At 41.9% G+C, this 22,375-nt stretch overlaps 1 protein-coding gene across 2 annotated transcripts in view; it reads right to left on the minus strand.

Annotated features, from left to right (window-relative positions):
* Nucleotides 1-22,375, minus strand: part of CNR1 (cannabinoid receptor 1) — a 119,709-nt gene that overhangs the window by 9,598 nt on the left and 87,736 nt on the right. The window lies entirely within an intron of this gene.

Genomic DNA, 22,375 nt, shown 5'->3' on the forward strand with positions numbered 1-22,375 from the left:
CATTTCCAAAAATACAACAATGCTTCAGACTGTATGTCTAACATACATATGTTTATATAAATATCTTGCTGAAATGCATCTTACAATCATCAGATATGAGATATCATCATCATCACCAGAATTCACAGTTCTGCCTAGCTCCTGTAGCTACTGATAAGCTAAACAAAGATGTAAGGCTTCTCTGAAGGATTATTGAAACTGTAGCATTCACTAGTATTTGGGGAGCCTCTACAGGAGGGACATTAATATTAAAAACTAAAGAAAGAAAACTGTGTCATTCAAGAAATGTGAGAAGATATATTCAACACGCTGGTACCCATCCAAAGCTAATATACATCAATGAGTATAGCTTGTTTCGTTAAAATTAAAGGCTAAGTTCACCTTTGTTTACCTTTTTTTTTTCTTCCAGCTCCCCTATGTACCAATATATGATTAATGTACTTCTTTTGCAAAAATAAAAAAGCTTTCCGTTTATTCTACACAATTACCTCACTGTCCTCATAGCTATTTGAAAACACTGCTCCATTACTTCTGCCTTACTTCTTGGACAGACTTTAGGTTATGACACAGGAAGGAGTTGACCAGCTTACCTCATTAGCACACACCCTGCATCATCTACCCTCAGCTGGTCCACTTCTTCCTGTGCCATGACCTAAAGTCTGTCCGGGAAGTAAGGCAGAAGTAATGGAGTAGTGTTTTCAAACAGCCATGAGGACAGTGAGGTAAGCGTGTGTAGAATAAATGAAAAACTGTTTTATTTTTGCAAAATAAGTACATTAATGCTATATTGGTAATAGGGGAGTTGGAATTTAGAAAAAAAAAAAAAGCTGTACAAAAGGTGAACTTAGCCTTTAAGCTTTTACTAAGGCTGGCCATAGACGTGGTTTCAGGAAAGAAATTCAATCGATTCTCCCCCATCAACACAGTGTTGACAGGGGAATCCCTCCTGCTGAGCCATTGTGTTCTCTTGGCGGGGGGGGGGGGAGCCATCACTGCTGCTATAACAGCCTCTTGCAATAATCACATGTAAAATCCGTCAGGCTGGCTGTACCCAAATCGATCGATCAACTTGGGTACATTCTGCCTGCTCATACATGGTTCGAATCTTGGCTGGTTACTGCTGAACCAGCCGAGACTCGAACCATCTATGGCCGTCTTAACTAAGGGCCCTCAAAAAAAGCTTTCAACTTGTTTACTTACTCACAAACAGAATCTGTTCAGTGAGCTGTAGTCATCAGTTCATTAACTTTCTGAGACCTCTCAATCAGTCAATCTGAGACAGATTGGCTATTAGGAGAATGTCTGCCTTAGGCCGGCCATACACGGTTTGAATCTCGGCTGGTTCAGCAGGAACTGGCCAAGAGTCTAACTGTTAATGGGCAGGCGAAATGTACCAAGTTGATCGATCGACCAACTTAGGTACAACCAGTCTGCCGGATTCTCTTGTGATTATCGCCAGCAGCTGCTATAGCTGCTAGCAATAATCAATATCTTCTGGCGGGGGCGGCTTCCCCCACCCCCCCAGACAATTGCTTGGCAGGAGTAGGGATGAGCCGAACACCCCCCTGTTCGGTTCGCACCAGAACATGCGAACAGGAAAAAAGTTTGCTCGAACACGCGAACACTGTTAAAGTCTATGGGACACGAACATGAATAATCAAAAGTGCTAATTTTAAAGGCTTATATGCAAGTTATTGTCATAAAAAGTGTTTGGGGACCCGGGTCCTGCCCCAGGGGACATGGATCAATGCAAAAAAAAGTTTTAAAAACGGACGTTTTTTCAGGAGCAGTGATTTTAATAATGCTTAAAGTCGAACAATAAAAGTGTAATATCCCTTTAAATTTCGTACCTGGGGGGTGTCTATAGTATGCCTGTAAAGGGGCGCATGTTTCCCGTGTTTAGAACAGTCTGACAGCAAAATGATATTTCGAAGGAAAAATTCCATTCAAAACTACCCGCGGCTATTGCATTGCCGACAATACACATAGAAGTTCATTGATAAAAACGGCATGGGAATTCAACACAGGGAAACCCCGAACCAAAATTTAAAAAAAAAATGACGTGGGAGTCCCCCTAAATTCCATACCAGGCCCTTCAGGTCTGGTATGGATATTAAGGGGAACCCCGGCTAAAATAAAAAAAAATGACGTGGGGTTCCCCCTAAATTCCATACCAGACCCTCAACATTGGGAGGGTGCTTTGGGGTAGCCCCCCAAAACACCTTGTCCCCATGTTGATGAGGACAAGGGCCTCATCCCCACAACCCTGGCCGGTGGTTGTGGGGGTCTGTGGGCAGGGGGCTTATCGGAATCTGGAAGCCCCCTTTAACAAGGGGACCCCCAGATCCCGGCCCCCCCTGTGTGAAATGGTAAGGGGGTACTTACCCCTACCATTTCACAAAAAAACTGTCAAAAATGTTAAAAATGACAAGAGACAGTATTTGACAATTCCTTTATTTAAATGCTTCTTCTTTCTTCTATCTTCCTTCATCTTCTTCTGGTTCTTCTGGCTCTTCTGGTTCTTCCTCCAGTGTTCTCGTCCAGCACCTCCTCCGTGGCGTCTTCTATCTTCTTCTCCTCGGGCCGCTCCGCACCCATGGCATGGGGGAGGCTCCTGCTCTTCTCTTCATCTTCTTCTTCATCCTCTTCTCTTCTTCCTTCTTCTCTTCTTCTCTTCTTCATTTTCTTCTCCGGGCCGCTCCGCACCCATGCTGGCATGGAGGGAGGCTCCCGCTGTGTGACGGAATCTCCTCGTCTGACGGTTCTTAAATAACGGGGGGCGGGGCCACCCGGTGACCTCGCCCCCCTCTGACGCACGGTGACTTGACGGGACTTCCCTGTGACGTCACAGGGAATGCCACAGGGAAGTCCCGTCATGTCCCATGCGTCAGAGGGGGCGGGGTCACCGGGTGGCCCCACCCCCCTTTATTTAAGAACCGTCAGACGAGGAGACTGCGTCACACAGCGGGAGCCTCCCTCCATGCCAGCATGGGTGCGGAGCGGCCCAGAGAAGAAAATGAAGAAGAGAAGAAGAGAAGAAGGAAGAAGAGAAGAGGATGAAGAAGAAGGTGAAGAGAAGAGCGGGAGCCTCCCCCCATGCCATGGGAGTGGAGGGGCCCGAGGAGAAGAAGATAGAAGGCGCCGCTGAGGAGATGCTGGACGAGAACGCCGGAGGAAGAACCAGAAGAGCCAGAAGAACCAGAAGAAGATGAAGGAAGATAGAAGAAAGAGGAAGCATTTAAATAAAGGAATTGTCAAAAACTGTCTCTTGTCATTTTTAACATTTTTGACAGTTTTTTAGTGAAATGGTAGGGGTAAGTACCCCCTTACCATTTCACACAGGGGGGGGCCGGGATCTGGGGGTTCCCTTGTTAAAGGGGGCTTTCAGATTCCGATAAGCCCCCCGCCAGCAGACCCCCACAACCACCGGCCAGGGTTGTGGGGATGAGGCCCTTGTCCTCATCAACATGGGGACAAGGTGTTTTGGGGGGCCACCCCAAAGCACCCTCCCAATGTTGAGGGCATGTGGTCTGGTACGGTTCAGGAGGGGGGGCCGCACTCTCGTCCCCCCCTCTTTTCCTGCAGCCTGCCAGGTTGCGTGCTCGGATAAGGGTCTAGTATGGATTTTTGGGGGGACCCCACGCCGTTTTTTTTTTTTTTTGGCACGGGGTTCCCCTTAAAATCCATACCATTGTCACTTACAACTCTACTTCCTCCTCTCCTCTTCCTTTTTCCGTTGGGGTCCCCCAAGGTTCTGTTCTCGGACCTCTCCTTTTCTCAATCTACACCACCTCCTTGGGTCAGTTGATTGCCTCCCACGGCTTTAAATATCATCTCTACGCTGATGACACCCAAATCTATCTCTCCACCCCCCAGCTCTCTCCATCTGTCTCCTCACGCATTACCAACTTATTAGCAGACATATCAGCCTGGATGTCACATCACTTTCTCAAACTCAACCTATCCAAAACCGAGCTCATGATATTTCCTCCCTCAGGTGCCACTTCCCCTGATCTCCCTGTCAAGATCAACGGCTCAACTATCAACCCATCTCCCCACGCCAAGGTCCTAGGTGTAATCCTGGACTCTGAACTAACCTTTCGACCCCACATTCTATCACTATCCAAAGCTTGCCGCCTCTGTCTTCGCAACATCTCCAAGATACGCCCCTTCCTAACCAATGACACCACAAAGCTTCTAATCCACTCCCTGGTCATCTCCCGCCTTGACTACTGCAACTCCCTCCTCATTGGTTTACCTCTAAATAGGCTATCCCCACTTCAGTCCATCATGAACGCTGCGGCCAGGCTCATCCACCACACAAACCGCTCAGCGTCTGCTACACCCCTCTGCCAATCCCTCCATTGGCTGCCACTCAGTCACCGAATTAAATTCAAGATACTAACTATAACTTACAAAGCCATCCACAACCTGGCCCCTAGCTACATCTCTAACCTAGTCACAAAATACCAACCTAATCGTTCTCTTCGCTCCTCCCAAGACCTCCTGCTCTCAAACTCCCTTGTCACCTCATCCCATGCTCGCCTTCAGGACTTCTCCAGAGCCTCCCCCATCCTCTGGAATGCTCTACTCCAATCCGTCCGATTTTCTACTACTTTATCCACTTTCATTCCATCCCTGAAAACTCATCTCTTCAGAGAAGCCTATCTGGTCCCCACCTAACAACTGTACATTTATCTTCTCAATCAGCACATCACCCACAGTTATTACCTCTTGTATCTCTTGACCTTCCCTCTTAGATTGTAAGCTCTAAGGAGCAGGGCCCTCTGATTCCTACTGTATCAAATTGTATTGTATTTGTACTGTCTACCCTCAAGTTGTAAAGCGCTACGTAAACTGTTTGCGCTATATAAATACTGTATAATAATAATAATAATAATAATACCAGACCTGAAGGGTCTGGTATGGAATTTAGGGGGAATCCCACGTCATTTTTTTTAAAAATTTTGGTTCGGGGTTTCCCTGTGGGGAATTTCCATGCCGTTTTTATCAATGAACTTCTATGTGTATTGTCGGCAATGCAATAGCCGCGGGTAGTTTTGAATGGAATTTTGCCTTCGAAATGTCATTTTGCTGTCAGACTGTTCTAAACACGGGAAACATGCGCCCCTTTACAGGCATACTATAGACACCCCCAGGTACGAAATTTAAAGGGATATTACACTTTTATTGTTCGACTTTAAGCATTATTAAAATCACTGCTCCTGAAAAAACGGCCGTTTTTAAAACTTTTTTTTGCATTGATCCATGTCCCCTGGGGCAGGACCCAGGTCCCCAAACACTTTTTATGACAATAACTTGCATATAAGCCTTTAAAATTAGCACTTTTGATTTCTCCCATAGACTTTTAAAGGGTGTTCTGCGGCATTCGAATTTGCCGCGAACACCCCAAATTGTTCGCTGTTCGGCGAACTTGCGAACAGCCAATGTTCGAGTCGAACATGAGTTCGACTCGAACTCGAAGCTCATCCCTAGGCAGGAGGGATTCCCCTGTCAGCACTGTCTGTGTCGATGGGGGAATCATGCAAATGTCTTTCCTACAACCAGTGGTTGCAGGAAAGAAATTCATACTGCTCTTGATACCTATTAGTTTTATGTAAATTTATTCTGTTACCCCCCCTCCCCTCCCAACAGCCAGTCTATCACAGCACAGTAAAAACTAAGATTTCAAACTACAATTAAATCTTTCTGTTGAAGTTAATGAGCTGAGGGTTATAAATAATTGATCAGTCTCTCTCTCTGAGTAAGTAAAAACATTTTAACTCCTTCTTGGAAAGCCTATGTGAATTTCAGACAGAAATAAACCTTGGATTTATTATACGTTACACTAGAACAACTAGAGTACTACAATTACTAAAAACTCTCTGTTACTGAAATATTCATAAAGTTGTCTTAGACCAAACCAGCATCCCAAAAATCCAATCATCAAATAATGTTTTGCAAGAAACACTCTTTTTAATTTTTGTTCAGAAAAATTAAAAATATCTGATCTAGTTTATTTCAAATTATTTACAATTCAAATGGGTTCTCTGCTTTTACTAACCTTTCACTTCTATGAATGCTTGCTGTTCCTTTTTAGCAGTTGCTGACCTACGGCATGCTACATATTCCCCAAAAAACTTCACAAGAGGTACAAATGGCATAGTTGACATGCCCTGCCCCCTCCTTCCATTGCTGCTGATCACTTTGGCACTCTTACCAGCAATTCCCCACTGTCAAAAATGACACCTTGGACTTGCTGAGTAACACAACAGTGGCTGCATTAATTGCTGGCTCAAGCAGAACTTCTCAACAGTGTTTCCCAAATTATCTTCCAGGAGAGCACATGAGATATGGGCACCTCCTCCAACAGGAACCAGAAAGGCATCACCAAAGACACTTTCAAAGGATGTACTTTTGCCAAACTGCTCAGTTTTTGTTGAGGTGATGCATCACCTGGAACCTGGGTGAGGGAGATCTCTGCTATTTTGGCTATGCTTTTGTTCACCCCCCTCCTTTACCTACCTAGCTCCCCTACCTGGTAGGGTTCTCTGCCAGACCCCTCTTCAGTATTGGAAGGAGGTGGCTTGGTTCCCCTTCTCCTTATGTGCCTGGTGAAGACTGTGTCACACTCCCTTGACAGGGACCAGCAAGGGCAGTGGAAGTTATCTATCTGGGTGTTTGCGCTGTAGGGCACGGTGGGGGCTCATGTAGTAGTTGCATTGGGTGTGTGGCATGAATGTGTTCCTGTTTGACCAGATGAATCCGGGTGCTAATCCTTGGCAGAGCGAAGCAATTCCAGGAGCTAGAGGTTCTGGTTCCAAGCCTCTCTCAACACAGAGGAAGGACCAACTGGTGCTTTAATGGGGGTTCTTTCCAGCAATGGCTATCAGGACCTTCAATGCAAGCTGCAGCTCACGTGGATTTAGGCACCTTTAGCACCAGAGGGACACAGGTAAGCTGGAGGTTGCTGCGGCTAATTGTTTCCACCTGTGTTTGTTTCTAGATTTTCATCCAGCCTGTAATCTATCACCTGGGGGCCCCTTGGTGTTGGATTTACTGTGGCAGGGCAATGTTGAACTTTCCCTATCTAGGGCTTCTTAGAAGGAGTTTAGGGTTCCTAACTGATTCTATTGTTTGACTGGTAAGACAGATCCTGAAAGAGGACTAGGAATCTGCCAGTACCTGTAGCAGCCATCCACTGCCTTTAGCAGTGGGGGTTGGCCTCCACCTTCCAATGTTTAATAGATATGAGACCACTGCCCATCCTGATATGTTCCCAGATGCTCCCAGACTCTTGTTCTCTCAACTGTAGGGTTTCCTCAGAAGGTGGATCTTTTTGGGCATTTACTGACCCCATTACTCCTTCCCATCTGGATTAATCTAGCGAGTAAGTCAAGTGGAAGTAAACATTCTCTACTTTAAAGGGAGAGGATGGTGATTATTTCTGTGAGCTCAATAATGCAAATTCTCTAGCAAAAGGGGAACATGGTAGATTTTTTTTCAGTCCACTGTAGGCTCACATAACCCATTAACTAATATTAATTGTTTCTAATAACTGTTACCTGGGTGTGACTGCCTCATAGGTGTTCAATATGCCTTCCCGCACACAGTTCAAATCTCCAGACTGTTAACACACCCGGAGCTGTCAAAAATTTCCCCTCCACTTATCTCACATAACCTTCTATTCCCACTAGAGCAGGGCTTGGAGGTTGAATTATAAAACTTCTCAGCTCTTGATGACTGCCTTGGTACCTGATATATTATGATCTTCATTCACTTGGGATTGGACTGTGTAGATCTCATATACTGTAAATGTTCCAGTTGCTTTGTGGAGCTACATTCAGATCCTTGCTATACACTTCCTTTATAAAAGAGATCTGTCACTTGGGGTAGGTCTACAGCCTTACCACAAGTCTGTTTTTTTTCAGCCTCAGGTATTATGTAAAACTTCACATCTAGGGCCTGAAGTGGAGTAACCATGTTGTGCTACTGCATGGGATTCATATGCTTCATATGCTTAAACTATTGGCAGGACTTTAGGTTGTTTAGGTCCAAGTTTATTAAGCATTGCTTTTCATTGCCTCCAAGTTGGCTAATGCTGCATACACACGGGCGTACTTTTCGACCGGACTGGTCCGACGGATTTTCCGACGGACTTTCGACGGACTTTTGACGGACTTCCGATGGACTTTTGAATGAACGGACTTGCTACACAGGATCACACCAAAGTCAGATGGATTCGTACTTGATGACGTACGACCGGACTAAAATAAGGAAGTTGATAGCTGGTAGCCAATAGCTGCCCTAGCGTGTGTTTTCTTCTGTCGGACTAGCATACAGACGAGCGGATTTCTCAATAGGAACTGGGTCCGGCGGAGTTACGACGTAAACATTTGCAGCATATTTCAAATCTAAAGTCAGTCAGATTTTCAACTGGAAAAGTCCACTGAAGGTCTGATGAAGCCCACACATGATTGGATTGTCCTCCGGACTCGGTCCGTTGGACCAGTCCGGTTGAAAAGTCCGCTTGTGTGTACGCAGCATTACTCTACTGTGGTAGAGACCTCCAGATTCATTGACCTTGCATCTAGTATTGCAAGTGGGTGGTTGTATTGACTGTATACATCACTTCTCTGATGTTATGCATTGTGCAGTAAATGTTTTCTAGATGTATTTTCATGCCTTACCTTGGGATTGGATCCTTGTTAGACTAATGTTGCATGTATTTGTTAGGGGGTCTTATTATGTATTGTCTCTTTAGAAATAAAATAAATAATATAGATCATTTTCTTCACAGTAAACTTTGTCAGATTTGTTATTGTGAAAAAAAAGAAAGGCAAAGAGAGGAGAGAGAAGCGCCAAGCCAATCCTTAAGCAGCATAAAAATGTATTCAGTATGTAAGGTAAAACACTAGAATCTTACATGAACAATGTGGATGCATGTACAGAGTGCTAAAGTGAGGGGAAGCTTCCACATGCAGTGTCACAGGAGGACCGCGTGGAGGTCTCTATGGAGGGATCCACGATCTCCGTATGCCGGACGCAGCTGAAGCTTCGAAAAGCCTCAGGGAGACATCGGCTGTGTGTCTCTGTGTGGGAGTGAAACAGAGCTGTCAAACTGGGGAGCCGCCCACCAGTGTCTGGCCAATCAGAACGCATTTGAAGGCACGGCCACGCCTTTTTCATCAGTTGATCCTCTGACATTCACATCACATTTATATAGAGGATACAATTAACCCACTCTGGGCCGCAAATAGCGGTGTCAGCTGGGAAGATAATGACTAAAGAGCTGTATGCTGTGATTCATAAAAAAAACAAGTGTACAACTTAGAGACATAATTTAAACTGTGTAAAATACACACACACATATATATATATATATATATATATATATATATATATATATATATACACACACACACACAAATACACACATATATATGAAAAAAGGGGAGAACTGTATGTGTATAAAAATGTAAATATACCTTTTATATAACAAGGTACACACATAGGTATATAAAACCTATTTCACCAAATGTTCCTTTTATTAAAACCAACCGTCATTTTTATTCCTCATTTAATTTCATTTTTATACACATAAAATTCTACCCCTTTGGCCCTTTGGGTCTGGTATGGATTTTAAGGGGAACTCAACGCCAACAATTTTTAAAAAAATGGCGTGGGGTCCCCCCCAAAAACCAAGACGCTTATCCAAAGCAAGCAGCCTGGCAGGCCAGGAAATGGAGGGGTGAGCAAGCCCCCCCTCTTAAACCATACAAGGCCGCTTGCCCTCAACATGAGGAGAGTGCTTTGGGGTCCCCCCAGAGCACCTTTTCCCCATGTTGATGGGGACAAGGGTCTTATCCCCACACCCTTGCCCGGTGGTTGTGTAGGTCTGCGGGTGGGGGGCTTATCGGAGTCTGGAAGCCCCCTTTAACAAGGGGGCCCCCATATCCCAGCCCCCCATGTGAAGGGGTATGGGGTACATTGTACCCCTACCCATTCACCAAACAAGGTAAAAAAGTAAAACCACAATACACAGTTTAAAAATTCCCTTATTAAAAAAGAAAAAAAAGTGTCCCGCGATGTCCATCCATCCAATCACGGCACAGATGGACCCGAAAAATAGAAAAAAAAATGAAAATACTCCACCTCCATGGGAGGCCTCCCGGTAAATGCTGTCTTTTTGCTGTGACAGCTGTTATATAAGCAAGAGCGGGGGCCACCCGCTGACATAACCAGGTGACCCTGCTCCTCCCCTCTGGGAGGGGCGGGGTCACTCGGTTATGTCACTGGGTTGCCCCGTCCTTGCCTATATATAACAGCTGTCACAGCCAAGAGACAGCAGTTGGTGGGATGCCTCTCACCGAGGCAGAGCTTTTTTTTTTATTTTTCAGGTCCGTCAGCATCGTGATTGAAGATGGGTGGACATCGCGGGACTTGTCAAAAATTGTGTATTGTGGTTTTTACTTTTTTACACTTTTTTGGTGAATGGGTAGGGGTATAATGTACCCCATACCCATTTGCATCGGGGGCGGGATCTGGGGACCGCCTTGTTAAAGGGGACTTCCAGATTCTGATAAGCCCCCTGCCCGCAGACCCCCACAACCACCGGGCAAGGGTTGTGAGGATGAGGCCCTTGTCCCCATCAACACTGTAAATGTTCTCTCTTCTGTCTCCAACCAGATCAAAGCACCATTGGAAGCCTGAATGTGATTGTTGATGCAGAAAGCATAGAGAAGAAAATACACACAGTACAGAAGTCAGGAAGTACACTGGTAATGAGTATCTAATCATTGACCTTAAGTAGATTACAGAAAATTCAGATTAAGGTAATGGAAAATAAAAATAGGAAGCTACACTCCAGATCAATTACCTGTGTTAAATAAATTTTTCTTTATCAAACAGAACCCTGATACACAGGCAGACCACCAGAGCTACTTCTATTAAGCACAAAATGTGTCAGAGAAGGAGCTCAGGTGAATTGTCCATGTACCAGGGCTTTGTTAAATACAGACATGCTGTCATTGATTAAGAGTTTGGCTTCCTTTTTTGCCATTAGTTGTCTGTGGCTGGGATGAGATGAGAGCCAACAACTGTGGCTGAGTGGCTGGAGGACAAGTATGTGAAGCACATTAATGGCATACTGTGGCATATACAGTATGTGAAACATATTAATGGTTCTTAATTGACTGCACATATGACATTTTCCCCTCTGGCTTTTATAAAAAGAAATGCACACAGACCTTTGGAGAACCTTTGAAGGGGTATGTGTGCATTTTTAGTTTTTTTGCAGACAGTTTAAACTGTATCACTTTTTTTTTTAAATGTCACTTTTGCTAAAGCACATCCTACAGCGAGAATGAAAAAAATGTATATAGTCCCCCAAAATCTGTGAATTTTGCATGCAACATTACATGTCACGACCACCTCTACACTTGTCCCAGAGATAACCTCCTTTTTTCGTGGAAATGCTCTAGTAGCAACAGCACACAGTAAATCAATCTCAATACTTCTCCTACAGAAGTGGAATCTTATTTTGAGAAATGCATCCAGAAGAAACTCCAACCAATCACCTATCCAGCTGAATAGTAATATACAATATTTTTGAGTCATTTATATGACAATTGAAACAGATAGATTATGCAGATAGGTGGGGGTAAGGGATAATAACGTGTTATATTAAGACACTGTGGGGGAGATTATTGGCCCCTTTTACACTAACAGACCTATCGGTCCACCTGTCAGTTTTTCAGGTGGACCCAATGGGATCATCCATTGCTCTCTATGACACCCGCCAACATCCAATCCGATCCTGTCCACTAAAAACAAACAGATGGGGATCGGCGGATGACAGTCAGTTTCCATCTGACAGCCTGTGTAGGAAAGTGGGCTGTATCTGTGTCTGCTCTGCATCAGCGGAGCGGACATGGATCTGTCATCTGCTTGCTCAGTAGGGATCAGGTCGACCAGTGTGAAAGGGGCCTTACTAAAACTGCTGCACACAGCTGTGCACAGTATCCAATCAGCTTCTAACTTGTGCTTGTTCAATTAAGCTTTGAAAATAAAATTTAGAAGCTAATTGGTTACTATGTAACAAATTCTGTATGTACCAGTTTTGGTAAATCACCCCTGTATTAGAAAATCATGATACAAGTTATTTGTTTTTAAACGTATTTTAAATATATATTATATGCTACTAATAAAAAATGTAATTGTTTTTTAAATCTTTTTGTTATGATCTGTTACCTTACAAGTCATCTTTTGCTTACTGTGTTGTTGTTTGTAGGTTACCTTATCACACAGCCTCAATCTTCCTCATAATCTTCACCTTTACTCTATTATCCCAGACTACCTACTAATTTCTATTGAAATTACCATAAAGTGAAGTTGAACAGATTAAGTTTTATGTTTTGATAACTCCCATGTGGGTTGGACAGTATTACATTTTCTTCTCTTTGATGGTCAAAGAATACATTTGATAAAAAGGTTTAAAATCTAAAATATAAAGCTGGTATATAGTCATGATATAGATAAAACAGTCTTGGAATTATGCTACTTCTGGACTGCCATAAAAATACACCATGCTATTTACTTATACTTCATTATATGTGTCTCTCCTATGAATAATTGATGGTTGCAGTTAATTTTCTACTCCCTCCTCACATATCAAGTAGCCATAATTGCTAAGCCACTGTTGTAACATCAAGGTTGGTACTATTCTCCAAGCCTTCTAGTCTTACTCCAGGTTGCAACCATTCTGTTTCAATATTAAAGACATTTCCCAAATAGTTACAGACTACAGGCATACCCCAATTTTAAGTACACAATGGGACCAGAGCATGCATGTAAAACAAAAATGTACTTAAAGTGAAGCAATACCTTTTTTCACTTATAGGGTGTAGTGGGGGGTCAAGGGCTGTAGTGGGGGGTCAGGATCTGTATTGGGGGGTCAGGGGCTGTAGTGAGGGGTCAGGGTCTGTAGTAGGGGGTCAGGCAGGAAAGAGAAAGCAGGAAGCGCCACCTGAGTGTAGTATTAAAATCAAGCAGTTTAATCACAAGAGTAAAAACACTCACAGGAAGAAAATTAAAAATAAGCTCATCTGATGCAAGAAGGGGGTGCTCCAATCCATCCCCCGGACATCGTGCTGCGCACACAGGACACTGGTGCTGTGGAGAGGCTGGATGGCATTCTATGGCTGACAGGGAAGCCAGAAGAACCACTGTGGACTGTAGGGCAGATGTGATAAACCGGAGGTGGGGAGGCGGCCAGGATACACACAGGAAGAGCACACTGGAACAGGGCAGGCTACACGCTTGGAGCTTCAGCTCCTTCTACTGCGACTGCAAAATGTCTGTACCATATTTGTGAGGCACTTTACGTACACTAGCGGGTATTTCCATACTCGCAAGTGTATATAAAGTGAGTGTACTTAAAGTGGGGTATGCCTGTACACTGTCCCAGATGAGCCTGCATTGTTTCTGTTACACCTTTTTTTCCAGTAAAGTCCTACCAAACATACTTTGCCATTCCTAAATGCTGTCCTTTTTCCTTTTGAAATGGACCCATACTTCCCATGGAAACCATGTGAATTTGTAAAGTAGAGATAAGGTTGATGGAAAATCTTCTCTTAAAATAAACAGGACATTGATGAAAAATGGATTATTGGAAAGAATTTAAGTTTTTAGGAGGAAACCTGCATGAGGCAAAACCCTCCTGCACAGTGATTTATAAACACCTGAAGATCCTCTTGAAGTTCACCACGGAGCCCACCCAGTGATTCCCCCCCCCCCCCCCCCCCCCCATTTATTTCCTTCTCCAACCCCATTCTTTCTCCAGCGCCTATCCTTTTTTCTGGATACACTTTTTCCTTTTCTTTTCCCACCCTCTTTCCTTTCCCCTTCCACTATTCTCACCTCTGTCCTTTTCCCTCTACACCCCCATCCCTACTCCCTCTTGGCATTATTAGCCCTCTGTAACCTTTGCTATAAGACATTTCTCCACCCCCTCCACCCTCCACATCTTTTGGGCCACTACATTCTCCCTTACTGCCCTGCTCCTGATGTTGCTAATTTTTTATCCTTTAAATTTCCCCAAACCAAATTGGCTTGAGTGTTCTTAAAGCCCCACTCTGGACAAAATATGATCCTCCCACCTCTTCCTAACCCATTCAGCATTTCTTTTTTTTTTTTACCTGAAGAAGTAGTGTATACTTGCTTAAGTCCCCTGTACAGTCCTTCGTTTCTGAGATAACTCCAGTACTTGACAGTCAATAGGAAGTGTCCACAAGCTATGATGTGGACATCCAAAAAAGAACTCCACTGGAAGCACACAGAAGAGGAGAAGAAACTGGACTGTAGCATTACATGAACACAGTTTTAGATAAGTAAAAAGGACATTTTCACAGGGTTTTTTTAATACTACAATCAAATAGAGTTAGATATTTATTTTATTCAGGATATGGGCTTAGGGAGCTATATATACTCAAATGTTCCTATCTTTTTTTAGCCAGGTGTAAAATGACAACTTGTAACTGAGCCTGAGCTATTTGATTAAGGATTATGATGCAGGATTTGCAATTTATCTAGTTATTAAACGTCATTACCCACTTCAGATTTGTTTGACTATAATGATTAAAGTACTTACAGTGAAGATAGAGTTTGTGAGTATGGGTGCACATTTACAAATCAAAACGCACATATTTAAAATAGATTTTCAGGCAGAAATAAAAACAATCAATGAACATATTGCTAATAGTTTCAACAGAAGCCTTGTCTGTGTTATCCTTGTGTTATCCTGTGTTATGCTTCAAAACAACTGAGATCTCCTTATAATAAACCCACCTAATAGCCACCAACTGTCAATTTAGTAATATATATATATATATATATATATATATACATATATATATACCGTATATATATATATATATATATATATATATATATATATATATATATATATATATATATATATATATTTATATATATTTATTAAAACTATACAGACACAAACATGCACACTCAGTAGCTGATTTATAGGTTATATTAGTTAAATTAAAGGAGATGTAGGGCAGAAGGAAGTGCACTGTGGAGATTTCTATTCAGCCGACAGCAGGCTAAAATCCGCTGTTAGCTAACGTCACTCAGCTGGTCCAGGCTCTGAAGAGATCCCAACTTAATGTCGGAATTCAAACAGGTGCCTGGACTGGCAGCTGGCTCAGCCCCTCAGTGAGGCCCTGAGAGGCTGAGCCAGCCGTTCCTGCCCCCTCCACAGCCCTGTTCTCCAGCGAGCACTTACAAGTCCAAGAACTCAATGATCAGTGGTCGCTTATTGCTCAGCTCTCAGTCTTAGAGGTGGAGGGGATAGATGCAGCATCAGACCAATGCTGCATCCTTCTAGGTGAAAATGTGTTTTTTTTTGTTTTTTGTTTTTTGTTTTGTTTTTTAGAAACCCACCCCTCTTTTAAAGCCTCAAACAGAAAGTCATGGGATTGTAACTCAGTACTAGGATGCTGTGAAAAGGTTTGGCTGATCATTGTTTAATTTTAGATGCTCAGTTATTTAATAAAACAGGAGTGGCAGAAACTTTTTTTACCTCCATCGAGTTCTGACAGATAGTAATTTCTGAAAGTCTTTTAGTTTACATAGTTGCCAAATACCAGTGTATACCACCACACAAGTTCACAAATATCCCATTTAGAAGATCGTGAAAAGTATCGTATTTTCCTATACTTACATTTATTGTAAAAAGATTAAAACTACAACAAGGCTATAGATTATAAACCAGTCCTTGGCCATTTAAAGTGAATTTATATGCTTTCTCAAGGCCATCACAATGCCTACAGGCATTAATGGTAGCAGCAGACAAAGGTGCTTTCAGGTTCTCAGAAACTGTGGGATTGATTTCTTAAATCTTGCCATTGAACAATTCAGGCAATTATAATTAATAAATTGCATGACTGTCTGAAAGCTGGGCACTTTTTAATGCATATATTTAGTAGAATCAAAAAAGTGCTTAATTTTCTTATTATGAAAATAGAATGGACAAGAAATTAGGCTACAGTGGGCACAGGACCACTACATTTGGACAACTCATGGTTAAAAAGACTTTTCCTGGTATAATATATTTTGATATGTTTCTGTAATATGCATATGGCGGGGTCAGACTTTGGCATACACTGCTTGTATTTATGGCTCCTTTCTGTCTTGTGTAAACACTGAATAGCTGAGGTTTGCGTTATTATAAAACCCATTCTCTGATTGCTTTAGTCATGCAAAAAGCTTGGTTTGGCCAATCAGACTTTGAAGTTAGATACTGAATTTTCTAAATTTCCAACACCCCAAATTTACTATACAACATAACATAAATACGGGACTTTGGAAGCACCACTCATTTTTTTTTTTTTAAACAGGACCTTTATTTTACACATCTTTAAAAATTATATTCCATGCCAAAACTATAAAAAAAACATCATAAGGTGTTGTTTTCTATTCCTAGGTAAGTATATTCTATCTAGCCCCTCAATGTTACACACTATGATCATATTCACATGTGTTCCCTCTATGTTTCTATATTAAATACTGTATACACAGTCATGGACTCATGGCTTGCATGACGATGTGTTGTCAGAGCCAGGTCTATGCATTTGTAGGAGCAGAGGTCCCCCTCTATAGGAGTGCAAGAATATACTGCAACGGATCCTTAGGGGAACTAGTCTGATCAGCTAGCTGAGTATGGATGAAGATAGGCGTATAGCTTAACCAGCCTATAGATAAATGATGGGCGGGTGGGACATTTGCTGTTCTTGGTGGACATTATAAAATGTCCTCCCCAAAATGCGCCTTGTGGCTTGATCTGTCACCCGCTGTGTCCACCGGCACAGCGGATGACAGATCACTGTACCGGGCCACTGCTAGTACCATGTGATCACTGTGACCAATCACAGCCGATCACATGGCAATTGTACACAATTGATGGCTTCCATTCCATGCACAGTGATCACATGGTACAGACAGGGCCAATAACAGCCCATCTGTACCATGTAATTGGCTGTGGCCAATCACAGCTAATCACAACAATACACACTGAATGAATTGATTTCATGCAGTAAAAATGGTTGTTTATAACAGTGATATTCACTGTTATAAGCAATCATAATGTGTGAAAAAAAATCTCTCCAGAGTAGTACAGTGTTACTATGGTAACACTGTATTTCTCTGGTCATGGTATGCACAAAAAAATAAAAATGTATTAAAAAGAAAAAAAGATTTAGAAATTGCAGTTTGGGGGAGAGGGGGGGTTTACAAACTGTCACCAGTCAGTGTCTCTGATTACCACCACACAAGTTATTTGATGACACTGTACTGCACGGAAAACAGTAAAAAAAAAAAACTAATTGTGAAAAAAGAATTCTTTATTTCTTAATTTTCCAAAAAAATGTGTCAAAAACTTACAACTTCAAAAAACTCACCATGCCTCTTACCAGGGCTTTTTTTCTTCAGAGAAAAGGTGCAGGAAGGGCCCCTTCTGAGTCCTTTCTTGCCCCTGCCCCCACACGCCCCTGGGCACTGTCCCTTGTTTCCACCCCCTACCCACCTCCCAGTACCGCCCCTTTTAGAGAATATAGAGTCAAGTAAAATTTTGTGGTGCAAAGTAATTTGTATGGAATTTGTTAATGATAACATGCAATAAAATAGACCCCCTAGCAACAATAGACCCCCCAGAAACAATAACAAAATACGACCCCAAGAACAAATAGACCCCCAGCAGCAACAGATCTCTGAGAAGCCAGCATCAATAAACTCCTCCCACAACAGTAGACCCCTTCCAGCAACAGTTGACCCCCTAGCAATTTGAGTTCCACCAGCAACAGTAGATCCCCCACCAGCAACAATAGACCACCACACAAAAATAGATCTCCTCCAGCAACAATAGATTCCTCAGCAGCCAGCCTCAGTAGACCCTCCATCACCCTTTGCCATTACCTACATTCAGTAATGGAGGTGCCGTCACTGCGTTCCCCACGTTCTAGCTGAAAAAAAGCCATGCCTCTTACTTAATACCTTGGACTGTCTACTTTCCAAAAATAGGTCATTTGGGGGATATTTGTACTGTCCTGGAATTTTTGGACCTCAAGAAATGAGATAAGCCATCATTACATCATGATTGATTGATTTTCACACACATATACATATATATATATATATACATATATACACACACGTACATATATACACACACACACATACACACACACACATACACACAAACACATATACACACACATACATGCACTATAGTTTGTGGACTCTATAACTTTCTTACTGACTAATATACACTGATTTGGGCTATTTTTACCAAAGAAATGTAGTATTAATACATGTTGGCCTAAGTTTATGACAAAAGACTATTTATTTGCAAAATTTTATAACAAAAACAAAGAAAATGTGTTTTTTTCCCCCAAAATGTTCAGGCTTTTTTACGTTAGCTACAAAAAATTAAAAATCCAGTAGTGATTACCTCCCTGGCAGTATGATTATGTCTGATTTTTGAAGCTCAAAGTGGTACATTGTTGCACATGGATATTTTGCGGTTTATATTGTAGGCCTGTAATTTAGGAATAACTCACTTAAAACTGTCCAAACAAAAGTCTAGTAGACATCCCGGGTATGATAAAGTTTGAAACACAAAATCATAAATTATAATATAATAATAATTCATTTTATTCAATAATGTAATCAAATCAAAAACACTGAAATTTGCTCTGGGTGTTCTGTATTTTTCACTTTTTTGAATATGCCCCTGGGCTCCGCCCCCATACATCGCGTTGCTCGCAGGGAACGGAGCCCGCCACAGTGATGAATAGGGTGGAGGACACAGCCCACGGATACAGTGGGGGGACATCACAGGATCCTGGGGACAAGACAAGTTAACTTTACCAGGATACTGCGATGCAATCCTGAGTGTGGCTCGCTTTTGGTAATGAAAATTCCCCCCCGAGCCACACTCAAGAATACCGCCAGGGAGGTTAAATACCACCAAAAGAATTCTATTTGTGTGAACAAAATGATAACAATTTCATTTGGGTACAGTTTTGCATGACCATGCAACTGTTAATTTAAAAAGTGATAACGCTAAAAGCTGAAAATTGGCCTGGGCATGAGGTGGGTGAAAGTTCCCGATATTGAAGTGGTAAAACTAGCCATTAGGTGGGGACAGAAATATATGTATGGAGATTTAGGTTAAGAAAAGGACCGGCTGTGATAATCTGTAAATATGTGACAACAACAAAAGCCCACCCTCCTATCCTCAAACATGAGCTAAAGCCAGAGCCAGGAGGATTCCACAGCATCCCCTGTGATACTTCTTTATACAAGAATGAAACATCCTACAGACCTCAATGGCAAGAAGACAGTATAATCAGTCTCTCAAAGTGAGGCTAATCTCATTATTGTCCCCCAAAAAACAGTGACAGCAAAAGCTGCAAGTGCCATAAATAACATGGGGCCCATTTTTAGAGGCTAATTAGACTTCTATACCAATTAGACGGCCCCTTACCATTGAGGTCTATAGGAGAGTCCAGCTAAGCTTGTTGCATTGCAGTGATGGTGCCTGTTCAGTACGCTTAGGATAAGGACAGGTGTACTTTGTAAAAAAAAAAAAAAATGTTAGCCCTAGAATTCCTTTAGATTGCAGTATCTATATTTTTGTTACTGATATGTATGTGAAAATAGATGTGACTGTATATTTGAGCTTGCAAATGCATGATATATGACACAAATGTAGATGATTTTGCATGCATATTGGAAAATATTTGAAATCTTTAATATTATTAGGTTCTGCATAACCTAAATAAAATATTATTTGTGGTTTTGTGTACACTGTTCTAAAGCCCAAACACTTATATTTTGCATCAAATGGTTTTATTAGCTCCAAGCTTGTTCTAATCTCAAAAATCACCATTGCAAGACTTATGAATCTTAAAAAAGGGCAAGTATCCCCATGAGGCCTGTAAGAATTTTACAGCTTTGAAAGCAGATTTAAAAAATCCCTTGAGGAAGAATTTCATGTTTTGAATGCAAGCATATCAAGTGTAAGCCAGCCACACAGTTCATGTAACCTAACATGGCCTGTTTTGTTTCTTATGGTTTGTGTTCCACATATCACAGAAGCCATGCTAAGGTGGCAAGGAGGGGTATAATGGGATCAGGATATTTTGAAAGAGAGCTAAAAGTGACAGATGCACATTAAACCCTGGTGGTAAATACAATATTATGTAAGAATCATTTAAAAAACCTCAGATCATGCTGCATACAGCTTTACACAAACCGCATAATATTACGACAGTGTAATCCCTTCTCAAGTGCAATAAAGCAATTGTGAAGCAATTCTTATTAAAGTAGCAGAGCACTTGATGGTTGCTGGTGGTAAAAACACCATCTTAGGTCTCTTACATCTTTCCTTAGTAGTGACACAAGGAACAAAACAAGGAACACAGCAGGGTGTTCACCCTAGTTGTACCCTAGCTCTACTCACCCAGCATGTAGGCTTCTGCACAACTCTGCTACAGTTCAACTTCCTCATGCTATCACACCAGATGACCATTGCTACAAGAGAGCATCATTCATTCTTTTCATGTGTGTCCCCACATCCATCAGCTCCACATTATACACCCTGTTACTGATTGCTGCTTGCTCTAACCTGTCTGTTTCTTGGTTAAAGTGGCTGTAAACTCAAAGAAAGATTACTGCCAACCCCTCTGTTCTAGCAAGCCATACTACACTGCGTACATGTTTGTATAAAACTATGCATCTAAATACCTTGAGTTTGTTTCTGTCATGTGACCTCCAGCCGCTCTCCTTCCCCGGTCTAAAGGCTACAGCGGGTGGGGCCGAGATCCCCCTCCATAGTCAGCCGAGGAGGTCAAGTGATCGCTGTGCTGTCCACCCAGCCCCTGCCGCTGTAGTCCTTAGATTGGGGAAGAAGAGTGGCCGGAGGTCACATGACCGGCCAGAAACTAACTGAAATAAAGGTATTTAGAGGCATAATTTTATACAAACATGTACACAGTGTAGTATGACTTGATAGAACAGAAGGGCTGTAATCTCTCTTTAACTTTACAGCCAGCTACTAATAGCTGCAGGAGGGGAGGGGTGGAGGAGATGGCTCACACACACACAGGAGTTGACAGGCAGGGAAGGAGAGAGGAGAAAAGAAGGATGATGGAGGCACGTAAACTAACCCTAGTATCATGGATCAGCAGCCATGTTTATTGTTTTCAGCACACTAAGGGGAACACATACAGGCAAGATCAACCAGGTTTCTAACAGAATAGAAAGGGACAGATTAGACAACACAAGCACTATGCTGTTTAACCTGCTATAAGGTTAACAGGGTCTTTTTGTACAATTATCAAACATTATCCTAAGAAATGTGACTAGAGTACAAAATGTGCTTATTTGAAGATTCTGAAAAACTGATGTAATCTTGCTACCATTTGTTAGATCATGAATTTAGGTGAAATCTCCATTAAACAGATGTAAATAATATTGTAATTAGAAGTATATTTTAGCTAGGTGGGAATCTACAGTATTTAGACCATAGAGTGTGTTTCAGCATCAGACCATTCCTAGCTTCCCTGTTGGTGTTACTGGAAATGTTTTTCCATTGTTTCAGCATCAAACCATTCCTAGCTTCCCTGTTAATGCTACTGGAAATTTTCCTCCACTTCAAAGATCCTTGTGCTTTCCTTTATCACATCTCACATGGGTTGTAAACAGCAGCCCTCTATGAATCCTCCAATCAGCCTTTTCCCAATATACATTTGACAGGTACAATGACCAGTTAGGGAGCATTATAATAGCCACGGTACAGAAAGGAATAGTTACCAAGCTGTGCACTCTTTGTGTAGGGTCACAAAAGCGGTCAGTGTGACCAGATCTGAAGCTGAGAGGTAAATTGTACATTGTATTGTAAATATGTTTGTGTGTAATTTGTAAATATCATGTAATCCACCGTAATTATACTGTAATTACTGTGTGTAATTTGTATATATTATGCAACCCTATCAATAAATGTATATCAAACTAATATATTTGTTTAACCTCCCTGGCGGTATGATTATTTCGGATTTTAGGTGCTGAAAGCGGTACAATTATTTTGCATGGAAATTTGGCGTTTTACATTGTAGGTCTGTAAATCTTAACAATAACACACTTAAATCTGTCCAAACCAGAGTCTAGTAGATATCCCGGGTATGATAAAGTTTGAAACACAAAAACATAAATTATAATACAATAAATAAAAATAAATAATTAAAAAAAAAAAATAGTAATAAAATAAATTTCCCCACAATTCACTATCGCTCAA

This window comes from Aquarana catesbeiana, linkage group LG04 (genome assembly GCF_042186555.1).
Source record: "Aquarana catesbeiana isolate 2022-GZ linkage group LG04, ASM4218655v1, whole genome shotgun sequence".
NCBI classification, from domain to species: domain Eukaryota; kingdom Metazoa; phylum Chordata; class Amphibia; order Anura; family Ranidae; genus Aquarana; species Aquarana catesbeiana.